Below are 13,253 nucleotides of genomic sequence, written 5' to 3'. Positions count from 1 at the left end.
ATTCCTAGTACTTCCACTTTATACATGTGTTTTTATACTCCGAGATCCACATTGGAGCCACACTGTACCCTTGTGGATTGCGAGATGCACGTGATTAAAAGAACCTTTGTTGAACTTGTAACCTCACTGCTCTTCTGCCGTGGCTCCAATCCAAAAAAGGTAGAGACAAGGTGCTTGCTCCATAAAGAGGAGGGAGCTCCTGAAGAAGTCTTTTCCCTTCCTTTCTCGTCCTCTCGCCTATCCTCCCCCCTCCTTCCTCCCTCTCCTTCCCCCTGCTTTCCCTTCACTCTATTGCTCTCCTCGTCCCATTCCCTCTCCCTCCTTTCCACGCTGTTGCCTCCCTTCCTCCTATACTTTGCTCTGCTGCTCAATTCAAGGTCTCTCCTCTCCAACGTCCGCATACAGAGACATGATCTTTCAGAAGCAGTCTCTGATGGATTACATAAAGTCACTCCAGGCTCCACACTCCATTAATGGGGAACAGATCCGGTGTGGCGCGGATCACCAGAAAATCGTTACTGGTGTATTTAATTCCTACAGTGGGTGTCCTCCACATTCATCCTCTGATCCAGGAAACATTTTAAAGGCATCGTCATAAAACATATATCCAATTGGAAATATATATTATCCGTTGTAATGGTATGGCATTACATTTTGAAAAACAGAAATGTTGCTGCTGTTAAGAGCGACAGGGATCTCACTGGAGATCACGTAGTAGTGTCAGTGCCTTGTTGATGGGGACTGAACACAACGTCCCTGCCTGCCACAGTCATAAAATGACCAATGAGTAATACACAGTTTCACTTTGTAGGGATAATACTCAGGATAGGTGTCAAATATTTCAACTGCCAGATTATTTCTCTAAGGTATTTATAATTCCTCAGTGATGTAACATCTTCCTGTGGATGTATTAGTCAAACAAAGCCCCCTGCAGTATTGTGTGTGTGTGTGTGTGTGTGTGTGTGTGTGTGTGTGTGTGTGTGTGTGTGTGTGTGTGTGTGTGTGTGTGTGTGTGTGTGTGTGTGTGTGTGTGTGTGTGTGTGTGTGTGTGTGTGTGTGTGTGTGTGTGTGTGTGTGTGTGTGTGTGTGTGTGTGTGTGTGTGTGTGTGTGTGTGTGTGTGTGTATACACTTGTAGGACAGTAGGCCAGGTTAATGGCGTAACTCCAGGCTTTGCATGGGTTATAAAAAGACTAGCAGTTTGTTTCAGTGTTTTGTATTGGACTTGCTGTGTATACAGGTATGCTAGGAAGGCAGTGTGTGACACCACAGTGAGAAACGAGAGCCAACTTTCCACTATCAGGCCAAGATCGAGGGGCCTTTCCAAGCCGAAGTTTCATTCAAACTGTTCACAGTGTGTGACTGGAAAAGATATTCTCATTTCCTTTTGAACTACAGCTTAACTGACTCATTTTGAAACCAGGTGCAAAGTTGCAAAAGAAAAATGCTAAACTTTCGGTTAACCTCAGCTCTACCTCTGTCTGTCTCTGTAAGTGAGATGGGGTAGTTTGAAAGTCTAAAGCGTTGTTCCCACCAGGCACGATAAAGATAAAGATATCGTTTTAAAAATCGTTCTCAACTCAAGGGGATGTTGGCTTCCACCACAACAATAACGCTGACATAATTGATGTGAAAGCTGACATATCGTTATAGTTATCTTTAGAGGATTGTTATTTTGTTCGGAAGGTTCGCAAAGTGTTCATGAACACTTTGCAGCCAACAAATTCTCGGTTAGGCGTTCTCATTGGTCAACTGTAGAAGACCATGGCAGAAGCATTATGTGAAAATGGGTGAATTATGAAAGAATTATGGAATGCTGAATTGCGTACATGCTGATCAGAGCAGCGTGAATAAAATTACCCTGCCACCCAGAGGTAAGTGTTTTTACCCCTGGCCGTAACTACGGTGTAATCTGGACGGGAGCAGTGCTGGGAATAGCTGCTCTGAGCCCCTGGAAATCCTGCTGCTAATGAGCTTTACGCCTGCTCTTCTGAGCTGTGGTGAGCTCTGGTCCGTGGAGACGTTACCAGCGAGACTGGAGTGACCCACTCTGCCACTGACCCTGCACGGGACAGAATGGCACGCGATGCGACCCCTCTCGGACCGATCACAGAGCAGGAGAGAGCATGTTGGGTTGAGTCACTGAGAAGGATGGGTGGTTGGCACCATAACAAACGTTGTTTATAAACAAATGAATTATATCAATTAGGAGATTGAGATCAAATCAAGGGAAAGGAGGGACAGTTTTTTGCTGAATTTGGTGTCAGTGTTAAAAGTTAGTTTATATTAGCCTGACAGAAGGAAAAAAAAATGTGGATCAATTGTGTGGAAGGGCATGTTTGTTGTGATGTGTTCAGTCAGTGAGAAACGTGTGAGAACAAAATAAGACGCATGCAGCAGTGTATCCTCAACCTACTGTCATGTTTGAGGATAAAACTGCCTTACTTTGTGACATTAGTTCAAACAAATGGGGTTGGAAGGCTCTCGATGAGGAGGAGAGTGATGACGATGGAGGCGCGCTGTCTCAGGCGGCCTTGAGCCACACGAGACGCCACCGAGCGAGTCGCTGTGTCGAGCGTTGCGAAGGTCGCATGAGCCGACTAAGTTGTAATTTAACCAGGGGGCCAGAACATAGAGTATATTATTATATAGAGAACGGATAGCCCCGGCCCCAGCTATTCATTTCAATGCAAGTTGCTCAGCGGCCTTTTGAAGCACCCGGAAGAAGCTGAATCCAGGTGCATTGTGGGGGAAATTGGCACATCCAGATGTGCCAAAATTTGTTACGTCGAGACGTAATTATGACACGGACGTCGAACAACGTCTTTTGAACCCCATGGCAGACCCCAGCGGCGTGTTCTGTTGCTCGTGCATGTATTTTTCACCCCGTCTGCAGTTTCAGCTTTGGCCACCATGTCCTTTTGCTTCAACTCTAGCCCTGGGTTCTGGGGGCTTGGGCCAGAATAGTAAATCTTCATCCCCCCACTTTCGGCACCTCCCCACGTTCCAAGTGAACACAGTGGAGCATTCCCTACCTCCAGTTCAGCCAATCACAAGCTGCCGCGGGAGGGTCTTGGCGTACCCATGTTGCTGTTTTGATACACACGAGGAGAGTATGTGTTGTTGGGTTGCATGTGTGCTCTGTAATGATTATTGATCTTTGTCTTTCTACCTCAGTATGCAACATTAGAGATGAAGAACTAGAGAGATAAGAAATCGATCCATCGGCTTGACATGACTCTGCAACATCCTCCCATTACTTGCTAATGCTATTAGTCTTAATAGTAACAAGTTGAGCCACAAAGCGACTGTGATACTGTTCTAATGAGGCTGCTTGTGTATCTAATAATAATACCGTCCCCACTCTTTTGGGGTATTATTTTGGCACGGTACATTTGCACATAGGGTAAATTTGTCCGCCGCATTTAACCCCTCCTAACTATTAGGAGCAATTGGCAAGTGCCATTAATACAGCGCCCCGGGGAGCAGTTAGAGGTGAAGTGTCTTGCTGCAGGGACACACAGACTGTGGCCGGGAGGCGAAACGGAGACCTTCTGTTTCCCAGGCGACCTCTCCACCCATTCAGCTACGGCATCGTTGTCGCAACACAGGGCCATGAAACATGATGTATTGGATCTCTAATTCATTATCTGACATACGCTCAGATGGAGGTCAAAGAGCAAAGGTCAAGAAGGTCAATTATCGATTAACACATTGTGGTACATAAATTCTACTTCATCCTTCTACTTCAACCATTCATTCTAGAAGAATAAGACCAGGGCGCAGAGAAGTATTCTGCACCTATTTCAAACCCACAACATCGTACTCTCATGTTTACCATACGCTCCCCAGAGCCGTTAAAAAGACAACATTCTGCAACAGACGCCATCCAACGGTACTTGTCTTTTTAACCCTTTAATCCTGGTGGGATGGAGAGGGAAGAAGGCGGAGAGGAGAAAAGTAGCATTGATGGGATTAGAACTAGCAAAGCGACTCAGGGCAAAGCTGTGTCTTCTGCTGTGGCGCTTGTGACCAGTATAAACCTCTTACATAAGTCCATCTCTGCCTTGGGCAGGACAGCCAGCACTACAGTATATCAGTAGAAAGGTTCTATGATACTCCCTCAGGGCTGAGAAACCGTATGTCCGAACATTGTTTACCCCATATAGTCAATGACCCATCGACACCTCCACCAGTGAATAGGGCTGTCACGATATGACATTTTACATGACGATTAATTGTCACTTAAATAATTTTTTACTTTAAAAAATAATAATATATGAAACATTTTCAACATTCACGATTATGACGATTATGTAAAATAATCGCGATTATGTAAAATAATCGCGATTATGTAAAATAATTGCGATTAGACGATTATGTCCTACCAGTGAACCCACCCTGCAAGCCTACTACCACCACCTTTGTCTTACACCTGCTTGAGGCTGCTTCCAGGCTTCACTGGTTGAGTAGGTTGAAATGAATGAAGACGAAGGGTGGGTGTGCAATTGATGTGGGACCCTCCCCTCATGGCAACATTGACTGCTTTTGATTTACACTTTTAGTCCATGTCAGAGAGGCTACCGTATGTATGTAAATATCTAGCAGAGAAGGGCAAGGGGAGGAGTAGCTGGTTAGAAGCTGAGTTGTGGATTTGGACGGCAGGGGATGAAGGTGACCCACACCCAGTCCTGCTGAGCTCTCAGGGGTGGGGGTTGAAAATTGCCATATTGTAAAGATGTGCTTCATGTTCAGATATTAAAACTATAATCTAAATACATATTTTACATATGAAATCTGGTCTGATTATGCTATACATATTTTTCATAATCTGATTACGCAATCCCGATGACATGTCGTAGGACAGTGTGAAACATAGCTGAGTGTAGAGTAGAGTGAAAACACACACGGTCGCACCTCATCTCATCTTATCACAAATAATTCAAACCACTAGTCCTAACTGGAGGACTGCTGTCATCGACTGCCCACTGTGATCAAACATAAACTCTGCCAGGTCATATTGACATTCCAAAACAGAACGAGAGAAGCGGGAACCTGATTGGATCAGTAAGTGCTGCAGTGTCAGAGTGACAGATACTAAGCCTGATTTATACTCCATTGTGCGCCAGTTTCCCAGGCTGAAAGTAGCAGATTTACAAGCTCACAGTGTGCCATGCTGCGACGCGTTGTGAGCTTGTAGGTCGGCTATTGGGACACCATCGTACGACAAAAGTATAAAGAGCTTAAGAGTTGGCATTGTGACCTGACAGTTCAAGAGGCTGTCCTGAGAGTGTAAGGTCGCAGGTGTCATTCTGGCCGTCAATCCTTATCAAACAGGACAGGGAATGGGAATGAATAATGTTTCCCCTTCCCTTGGTGACAGAATAAAACTCAAGGTTAACATAAGCAATGCATAGCACGTAAGCCCCATGTGCTCTCTGGGGTCAGATAGTGATAACATGCCGACAGTTATTATTTCAAAAGGACAGAATGATGATAACCTTTCAAATTAGCATAATGTTTTCCTTTTTAAATGGGGTAATCCAATTAAAAATGTAATGTTTAAGTGTTATTTATCAAAGACAACTGTATTGTCCTTTGATAAACAACACTTAAACGGGAAAACCGAATATAAATTGCTATATTACTCTGTGACCTCGCGTTGATTTATGGTCTCTACTGAAGGAGTGTGCAGCTTGCAGCTTGTGGCATACTGTATCTTCCCCTGATCTGGGACAGACTAATGTTTCTACCAGCTAGCTTTGGCGAACACACTGTATCTGCTGGCCCGGAGCTCATGTTGTGCATCACACATCCATCTGATGTTAGACACAGGAAGAGACAACGCCTGGAGATGAGGGAAGAGAATGTGTGCGCTTGTGTTTGTCAGTTTGTGTGTAGTCTATGGGCACGGGCAGACAGTCAGCAGCAAGCAGCAGAACTCCCATCCACTCCCTGGCTAAGGGAAATCAAAAATCAAACCCAGTTTGAAGTGAGCGGTGCATTTGAGTAGTTAATTTCATTAAGTGTGTGTGTGTGCGTGCGTGCGTGTAGCAGTTTGTCTCATTAAGCTATACCCTGTGTGTGTGAGAGAGGAATGTGTGCGTGTGTGTGCGTGTGTGTCTTTCGGCTGCTCAACAGTGCCACTTGGTCACCCAGGCCTGCCACTGGTCACCCAGCGGTATTACTGCTCATGCACATACGTAGTCACATAGTTGCATAGCTACAAACTCAGTCAAGCATTGGGAGCGTTTTCACCGCTCCAAAAACAGGATATGGCATTACAACGATGACCGAAGTGTCATTGGGCTGTAGCTGGTGTGCATGCATAAGCTTTGAATTCGACGCCTGTGGTTCAGTGCTGGTTCAGCTTGTTTTCTGTGGAGATGACGGAGGCGCGCCGTCTCAGGCGATCATGATGAGCCACGTGAGACACCGTCCCGAGCGAGCGGCAGCGAGCGAGTCGCCGTGTCGACCACTGACTCATCGCCGTTTACCGAGTTATGTGCCATTATGGACAGAATTGAATCTTTGTCCCCCCGACTTTCAGCAACTCCGCGCAGTCCAAGTCGATACAACGGAGCGCTCCCTACCTCCGGTATATAATGGCACGTGTGTGTGCGTGTGTGCATATATAATATGTGGTTACTGGTTACTCATTTGGATTTTAAAGCTGTACTGTGGAAGCTGCTCAACTAGTGGTCAGTAGCGGTATTGCTTTTTTCGGCCGGAGTCGCCGCGGACCACCGGAACGGGGGTCCGCGGACCACCGCGGCCGTCGCGAGCACCTCCGCCTCGCCGATACGATTCCGTAGAGCCGTCTCCCATCATTTTTAGACCAGAATTGAGGGAGTAGCAAGCAAGATTCCTTCACCAATGTAAACACAGTGCGTGATTCCTAAACCCACCAGGATTGAGTTAAGACCCGCCTCCTCTCGATAATCTTAAGTATGAAAGTGCCCATGAACGTTAGTGCTGCTCGCTCAAGTGCAAAGTACCTACTACTACATACTGATCCATTACAATAATACACGCAGCATAATAGGCCCAAAGCCATATCCAAACCATAACAATTTATTAACTGATAATCAGTAGGCCTAAGAGTTTTTATTTTGAGCACAGTAGTGACAAATTAATAGTTTTCTCAGTAGGCCTACGTTTTTCTCTTTTGCAAAGTTACTAAGTTTCCCTTTTTTAAGCACAGTACAAAGTTTCCGTTTTTTTGTTTAGCACAGTTTATTTTGAGCACTGTAGTGACAAATTAATAGCTGTGCAAATGCAGGCTTTTCTCAGTACAAGTTTTAAGATTGTCTTCATGCCTTCTGACTTTATCCACCCTCGATGTGTCCGACTCCGGCAAGGATTTCGAGACGGGTATGGCTGCAGGCCTGGAGACACCTCCCTCAGCAGATCTTTCTTGTCAGACCTTTCGTCTCAGAACACTCTTGAGGATTTCAGCCACTCCTAGACGTTCTCGCGTTTCCGCGAGGCGGGTCTTAACTCAAGCCTGGTGGGTTTAGGAAACACGCAAACACAGTTGCTGAGGGAAGCTACTTCCTTTAGAGACAGCAAGACTCGCTGTGATTGGCCGGTGGTGTATGATCGGCGCTGTGATTGGCCGGTAGTGTATCATGTGGGAGATGACATCATTTTGCCGGGAAATTCTCCCCCCCTCACAACTCATAGAAAACATATAAAGAGAAGGCTTCAGAAGCTGAAAATAACAGAGTGGGGGTTCTAAAACTTTAGCGATTTAACAGTTAGGACAATTTTAAGATTTGTTTTATAAAAAAAGTTACATGGTATAACTTTAAAGTTCGGTCCAGTCCAATTCAGCTTCACTCAGCTGATGGCTGCTCAAATGTTTATGGGGGGGGTTAAGTGTCTTGCTCAGCGATACTTCAACATCAACACATGGAGAAGGGCCGGGGAGGGTGGGGGGAGGACCAGTGACCTTCTGATTACAAGACGGCTCTCTCTACCCACTTAGCTACGGCCGCCCCCAGTTTGTCTGTGACTGTGCAAGATTAAGTATATCTATTATTTCGGTATCTACGCAGCTGCGAGCCTGCACGCCTGTGTGTGAGTGAAGTCGTCATTATTTCCCAGGGTCAGAGCTGTAGCTTTGTTCTCCTCACACATACGTCACCACTCAGTCAGCTGAGTCTCTGTTATCTCCAGCTCTCTCCAAATGTCACTCCCATTCTCTACAGTCCAACTGTACCCAGAACAGTACTCTGGAAATGTGGACTCTGGCAGATACCAATCAATGTATGTCTACATTTAAACGATACTAGCACTCCCCTAGAGGCCATGCTGCTCCTAACATACCTGGTCGTTTTTTTAGATATCTTGTTTTGGACCAAATGTTGCATGGGAAATGTTTCATGGCAATTCACTGATTAGATCTTGTTTGCAAGTGCAAGGCCATGTGGTCACTGCATAGCGTAGCTCGCTGGGCAGAGCCTAGCACAGTATTAACACTGCCAGGGTTATTATGGGGTGCAAATCCCAGTGTAGCTAGCCTAAATAGTGGGGGCATCAGCATGGCACTAGCACCATTTACTGTGTGTAGCATATGGCACTAATACTAACCACTGCTGTGGTTCAATTCCCACTGAGCCCGATGCTAAAAGTGTATGTCCTTCATGGCACTATGAGGCATTCTGAATAAAACATCTACTCAATGTCATCTATTTTTCCTCTCTTCTTTTTGCTGCAGTAATTTGAGTTGAGACACTTTTCAGAATGCATTTTCAGACTACTATACATTATAGTAACATAATAATGTTGAACTCGAACTTTGTAGCTCTGCAGTAGAGGTTACCTCTATAAAGGATTTACGGAGGAGGAGGAGGAGGGCACTTCGTCTCTGGTTTGAAGATAATGTGGCTCCGCGTTCAGGCCTATCTGTTGTTATTATGTACTCTGGCTGGTGCTATAAGCACAGGCATCACTTTTACACTTCATATAGATAAGATATTACTGGCATGCAGTACTTTTCCTTTGGTTCACAGTTCACACTAGGTCACTGTTTTACACGTCTGGATGAACTGACGCGCTGGTTATCAGGCCAGATGAGCAGTACTGTATAAAGTGACAGCATGTGGACTGAACCTTAACTGGGGCTTGATTGTATTATATTGTAAATGGAGAGGCTGTGTGCTAGCATGTCACCTGTGTTCTGTCAAATACCCAAGACAATTGTGTCCTGAGGGAGACCATAAAGGCTAACCTACTTCATTTGCTTTGATGACAGTGATGTCATAAGCGATTGAGTTCTGAGCAATGAGGAAAGAGAGATAGTGAAATTCTGAATAGCATACTGTGACCCAGTGACTCTAGACCATACATGGGCAACTGGCGGCCCGGGGGCCACATGCTGCCCCCACCTTCACTTAATGCGGCCCACTGGTTGATACCGGAATACTGATATATTATTGATTTCAGATGTTACAATTCCAAACATGACCTGCTTTAATTCCTTCAGTCTATATTAGTAGCTTAATGACTAGTATTAAAATGTGTTTTTTTTATGTCCAATGTATTTATTTGTATTTAAGTTCATAAAGTTAACAAAATGTGTTTGAAATTAATTCAAAAAAATTTCAGGATTTTTCAGGATTCCAATAAAAAAATAGCAACAAATAATTCAGGATTCCAATTCAAAAGAAGCAAAAATAGCCGATCTACAATTTTTGCTTATTTAGCATGAGATACTAGAATGACAAAGTAGGACGTAGCGATATGCAATGTGGCCCTCTGGAGTGAAGTTGGAAATATAGTGGCCCTCTCCATCATCAAAGTTGCCCACCCCTGCTCTAGACCAATGCAATCGCTGCCAAGGTACATACTAATGTGAAAGTGGACCTTTTTTGTTTGTTTGAATGTGTCTAACCTTGTGATAACAGTAGAGCGCAAACTGCTGCCTCTTTAAAGGGCAACTGTAATGTAATGGTCTCACCTTCATAGCTTTTTAACAGTCCAAATAATTTAGAAATAATTGATTGTTAAATAGGTTTGGCTTAGTTTAGAAATACAGAAGACGTGGACAGCAAAGAGTGGTCAGATCATTAGAGGACTAATATGGCCATGAGAAAGTTTAAATTTTCACATTCTAGCTGACACTGATCCAAGATTATGTGTGCAATGGTTAAAGCCACTGTGACCAGACAAGATGTCTCGACCATGATTTCTAGGAATGATAATATACGATAAGAGCTAGCTAAAAATAGAAAAGGGATTGGAAATGGAAAATAGAAAATCTCAACAGGGGTTGAGATCTTCAGTTTTGAGTCCTTGTAGTGTATCTGTAAGTCTACAGTATATGTCTCACAACCAACTTTGATAGGATTGCATGTACTGTATGCAACGCAAAGCTGTTTCAGCCTGGTCCCATGTGTTCTCAACTTTCAGCACAGATTCATAATATTCCCCAGGTGGCTCAAGGGCACAGTACCTGCCCACCACCGTGGAGACTGGATTAAAATTCCTCTAGCCGTGTGCTCCAACCAATATGGTTGCCAAAAGGCTGCTACAGTATGTTGCTACGCTAGTGACTCCTACAGGTAGGTCAGGTCAGGGACATATCTGTATGTTCAGCAGAGAGTGGCACAAGGAGGGATAGCATGTTCCTCTATATGCGCTACGCCGCTACCCCCTCCAGGTGAAACTCCCCACTGAGTGTAAAGTGAAAAGAAGCGGCTAGATGTGAATCGGAGGAGACGTGGTTGTCTACACTCTCCTCATACCAACAATGTTGGTGTTGACAGGCGATATACAGATGTCTAGGCAGCTCATGTGTATTAGGCTGAGTGAACAGTATGTTAGGCTGATTGTGCAGCAGTCAACTGACCACCCTGGGGACGATGTGAGACAAAGTGCTGATTTCAAAGTTTGTCCTTGGCCTATTTCGGGTGAGATTTAGAAAGCATTTCAGGGTTCTGTCATTATAATTGTTATACATTTTTCTTAGCATATAATAATATAAATCTTTATATATTATATGTATTGATGAGTCCAACAGAATAAGACGATATATTTAAACATTAAGCTCCCAGGTGTGAATGTGTGTAACTGTATGAGTATGAAGCATGGTGCCTCATACAAAAAAACGCTTTTGTACTCTGTGAACCTTCCCTATAAATATAAAGTCGTCCTCAAGGGAGGGGAAAAAGAACATGTCATGGTTACTGTCGTATGAAATGATTTAATGGAATGCTTTTATCTGAGCTGTACTGTATCATGAGTGCCTACATTTTTAGTCTGGGTGGCCCCAGTGGGAATGGTGTGACCGAGTTAGCGCCATGTTCTACCGAATGGTCCGACTAGGAAATTAAAGTTCTCACCCTGGCAGCATTGGTGCCAGTTTCTACTCACGGGAGTGTAGTTGGCAGTTTAATAGTGTCACGCAAAACAGTTATGTTTATGGTTATATTATAGGTTTATGGTTGTGGTTATGTTGTGAGAGAGCACTCTAAGTGCATGTGATGCATGTGCTTGTGGAAGAAAAGTAGTTGTGCATTGCTGTGGTTATAATGGAGTTTCTCAGGTGTTGCTTAGGGTTCGAATAATAAACAGTAAATGTTTGATACTATCTCAGTGTTTCTCAACCTTTTTTCTGCATGGGCCCACTTTTCATGTCACAAGAATCCATGGGCACACCAACATAATACGGGGGTGTAAATATTGTCACTGTCGGGAAGAAACATTGTATCTCCAAGTTTCAAATGTGTATGTTTCTTTGCTAAGTAACACCCTGCTTCATCATACAAGGCTGTCACACAACAGTAGTGAAAACAGCAGATCTACAAGCACACAACGCCTCGCACCGCGATGCGTTGTGTGCTTGTAGATCAGCTGTTTTCACTAGTTTAAATCATTTTTAAAATGATAAATACAATACTGGCTTTCAAGCAGTTTCAAGGGCCACAGCTGGCCCTTTTCAGGGGCACACCAAAGGTCCCCAGGCACAGTGGTTGAGAAACACTGATCTAAACCACTGAAGGCCTTCATACGCTTTCTGTTATATGTTTTATATTTCTTAAGAGCAACAGTCGAATTGAGTTGACCCAAAATAAAAAAAAACAAGAATATATATAGATCCTTCCACATGTGATCTGAGGTTTGGAGAGACGTCTGCCATAGAGATGTCTGCTCATCACCTCAATACAATGATGTTCAGTGGTTGTTTGAGGCATGCAGTGTGCCAAATAAGCTTATTAGAAAAAACCCACAGCTACATATTTTACCATAAATCATGTCACACAAGCTTTGTATGGTATGCACCAGTACCACTGATCTATAGCTCATTAGTACTGGTGTGATTCCTTCTGTGCAGAGATAAACAGTTACTTTATGGGCATACTTCAGGAGAAAATAGTTCTCAATGAAGCCGTTCACAATGATGTATGTCGATTATCACAAGTTACCGTGTTATGATTTATGGAAACTTGGAAAGAGATGTTGATGTGGAGTTTTTCTAATGTCATTATTTACTTTGTCCTCCACAAACCAAGTGATAGCAAGTAGCTCTGAGACAAAAATCTCCAAACCTCTGCAAATCACATCAAAACCAATCTGGGAACCCATCGGCAGAAAAATGGGGAAAAAACGTTCCTTCGAATTTGACGCAAAGCTCTGAATCTGTCTTGAGAGATTACATCAAAACTAACTTGATGGATCCTTAGCACTCTGGAGGAAGTATTGTATTTTGGGTGAACTTTCCCTTTAATATATCAGTTCTAGTGTTAAAATAGATACAGATTTTTAAATATAGATACAGATTTTTGAGGACACTATTCACTTCATTGAGACATACAGTTGGAAAATTGAGTATGGCACGGAACTGGGGAGTCACAGGAGAGATCAGCTGGGCTATATATGCCTCCAGTTAGGGGGGGGGGAGTTCAGACAGACACTACATTCTCACTAGACAAGGTGTCAGAATAGATTAAATTGCAAACTGTTCTACTTCAGTTGCAGTACAATAGGTTTCTATAAGTAGCTCAAAGTTGGCTTCCATAAAGGGTTGCCATGCCAACCTTCCCTACACCTTCAGGTCTGCAAGTATGGAAGGATAGATAAGCACAGCCTTTTATACTCTGGACTTTGTTCATGCCCAGCTTTAACAAGACCATTTCCAGCTCACCTCCCTAAATCACAAGAAATATGATGAAATAAGCCGGCGCAAGCCACTCCTCTAGGCACGTATTTCTGTCACAATGCATTTCATAGGAATAGCCCTTGAGTGTTG

This window comes from Nannobrachium achirus (genome assembly GCF_963921795.1).
Source record: "Nannobrachium achirus genome assembly, chromosome: 20".
NCBI classification, from domain to species: Eukaryota; Metazoa; Chordata; class Actinopteri; order Myctophiformes; family Myctophidae; genus Nannobrachium; species Nannobrachium achirus.
The sequence above is the reverse complement of the archived record's forward strand: the minus strand, read 5'-3'. Positions refer to the sequence as shown.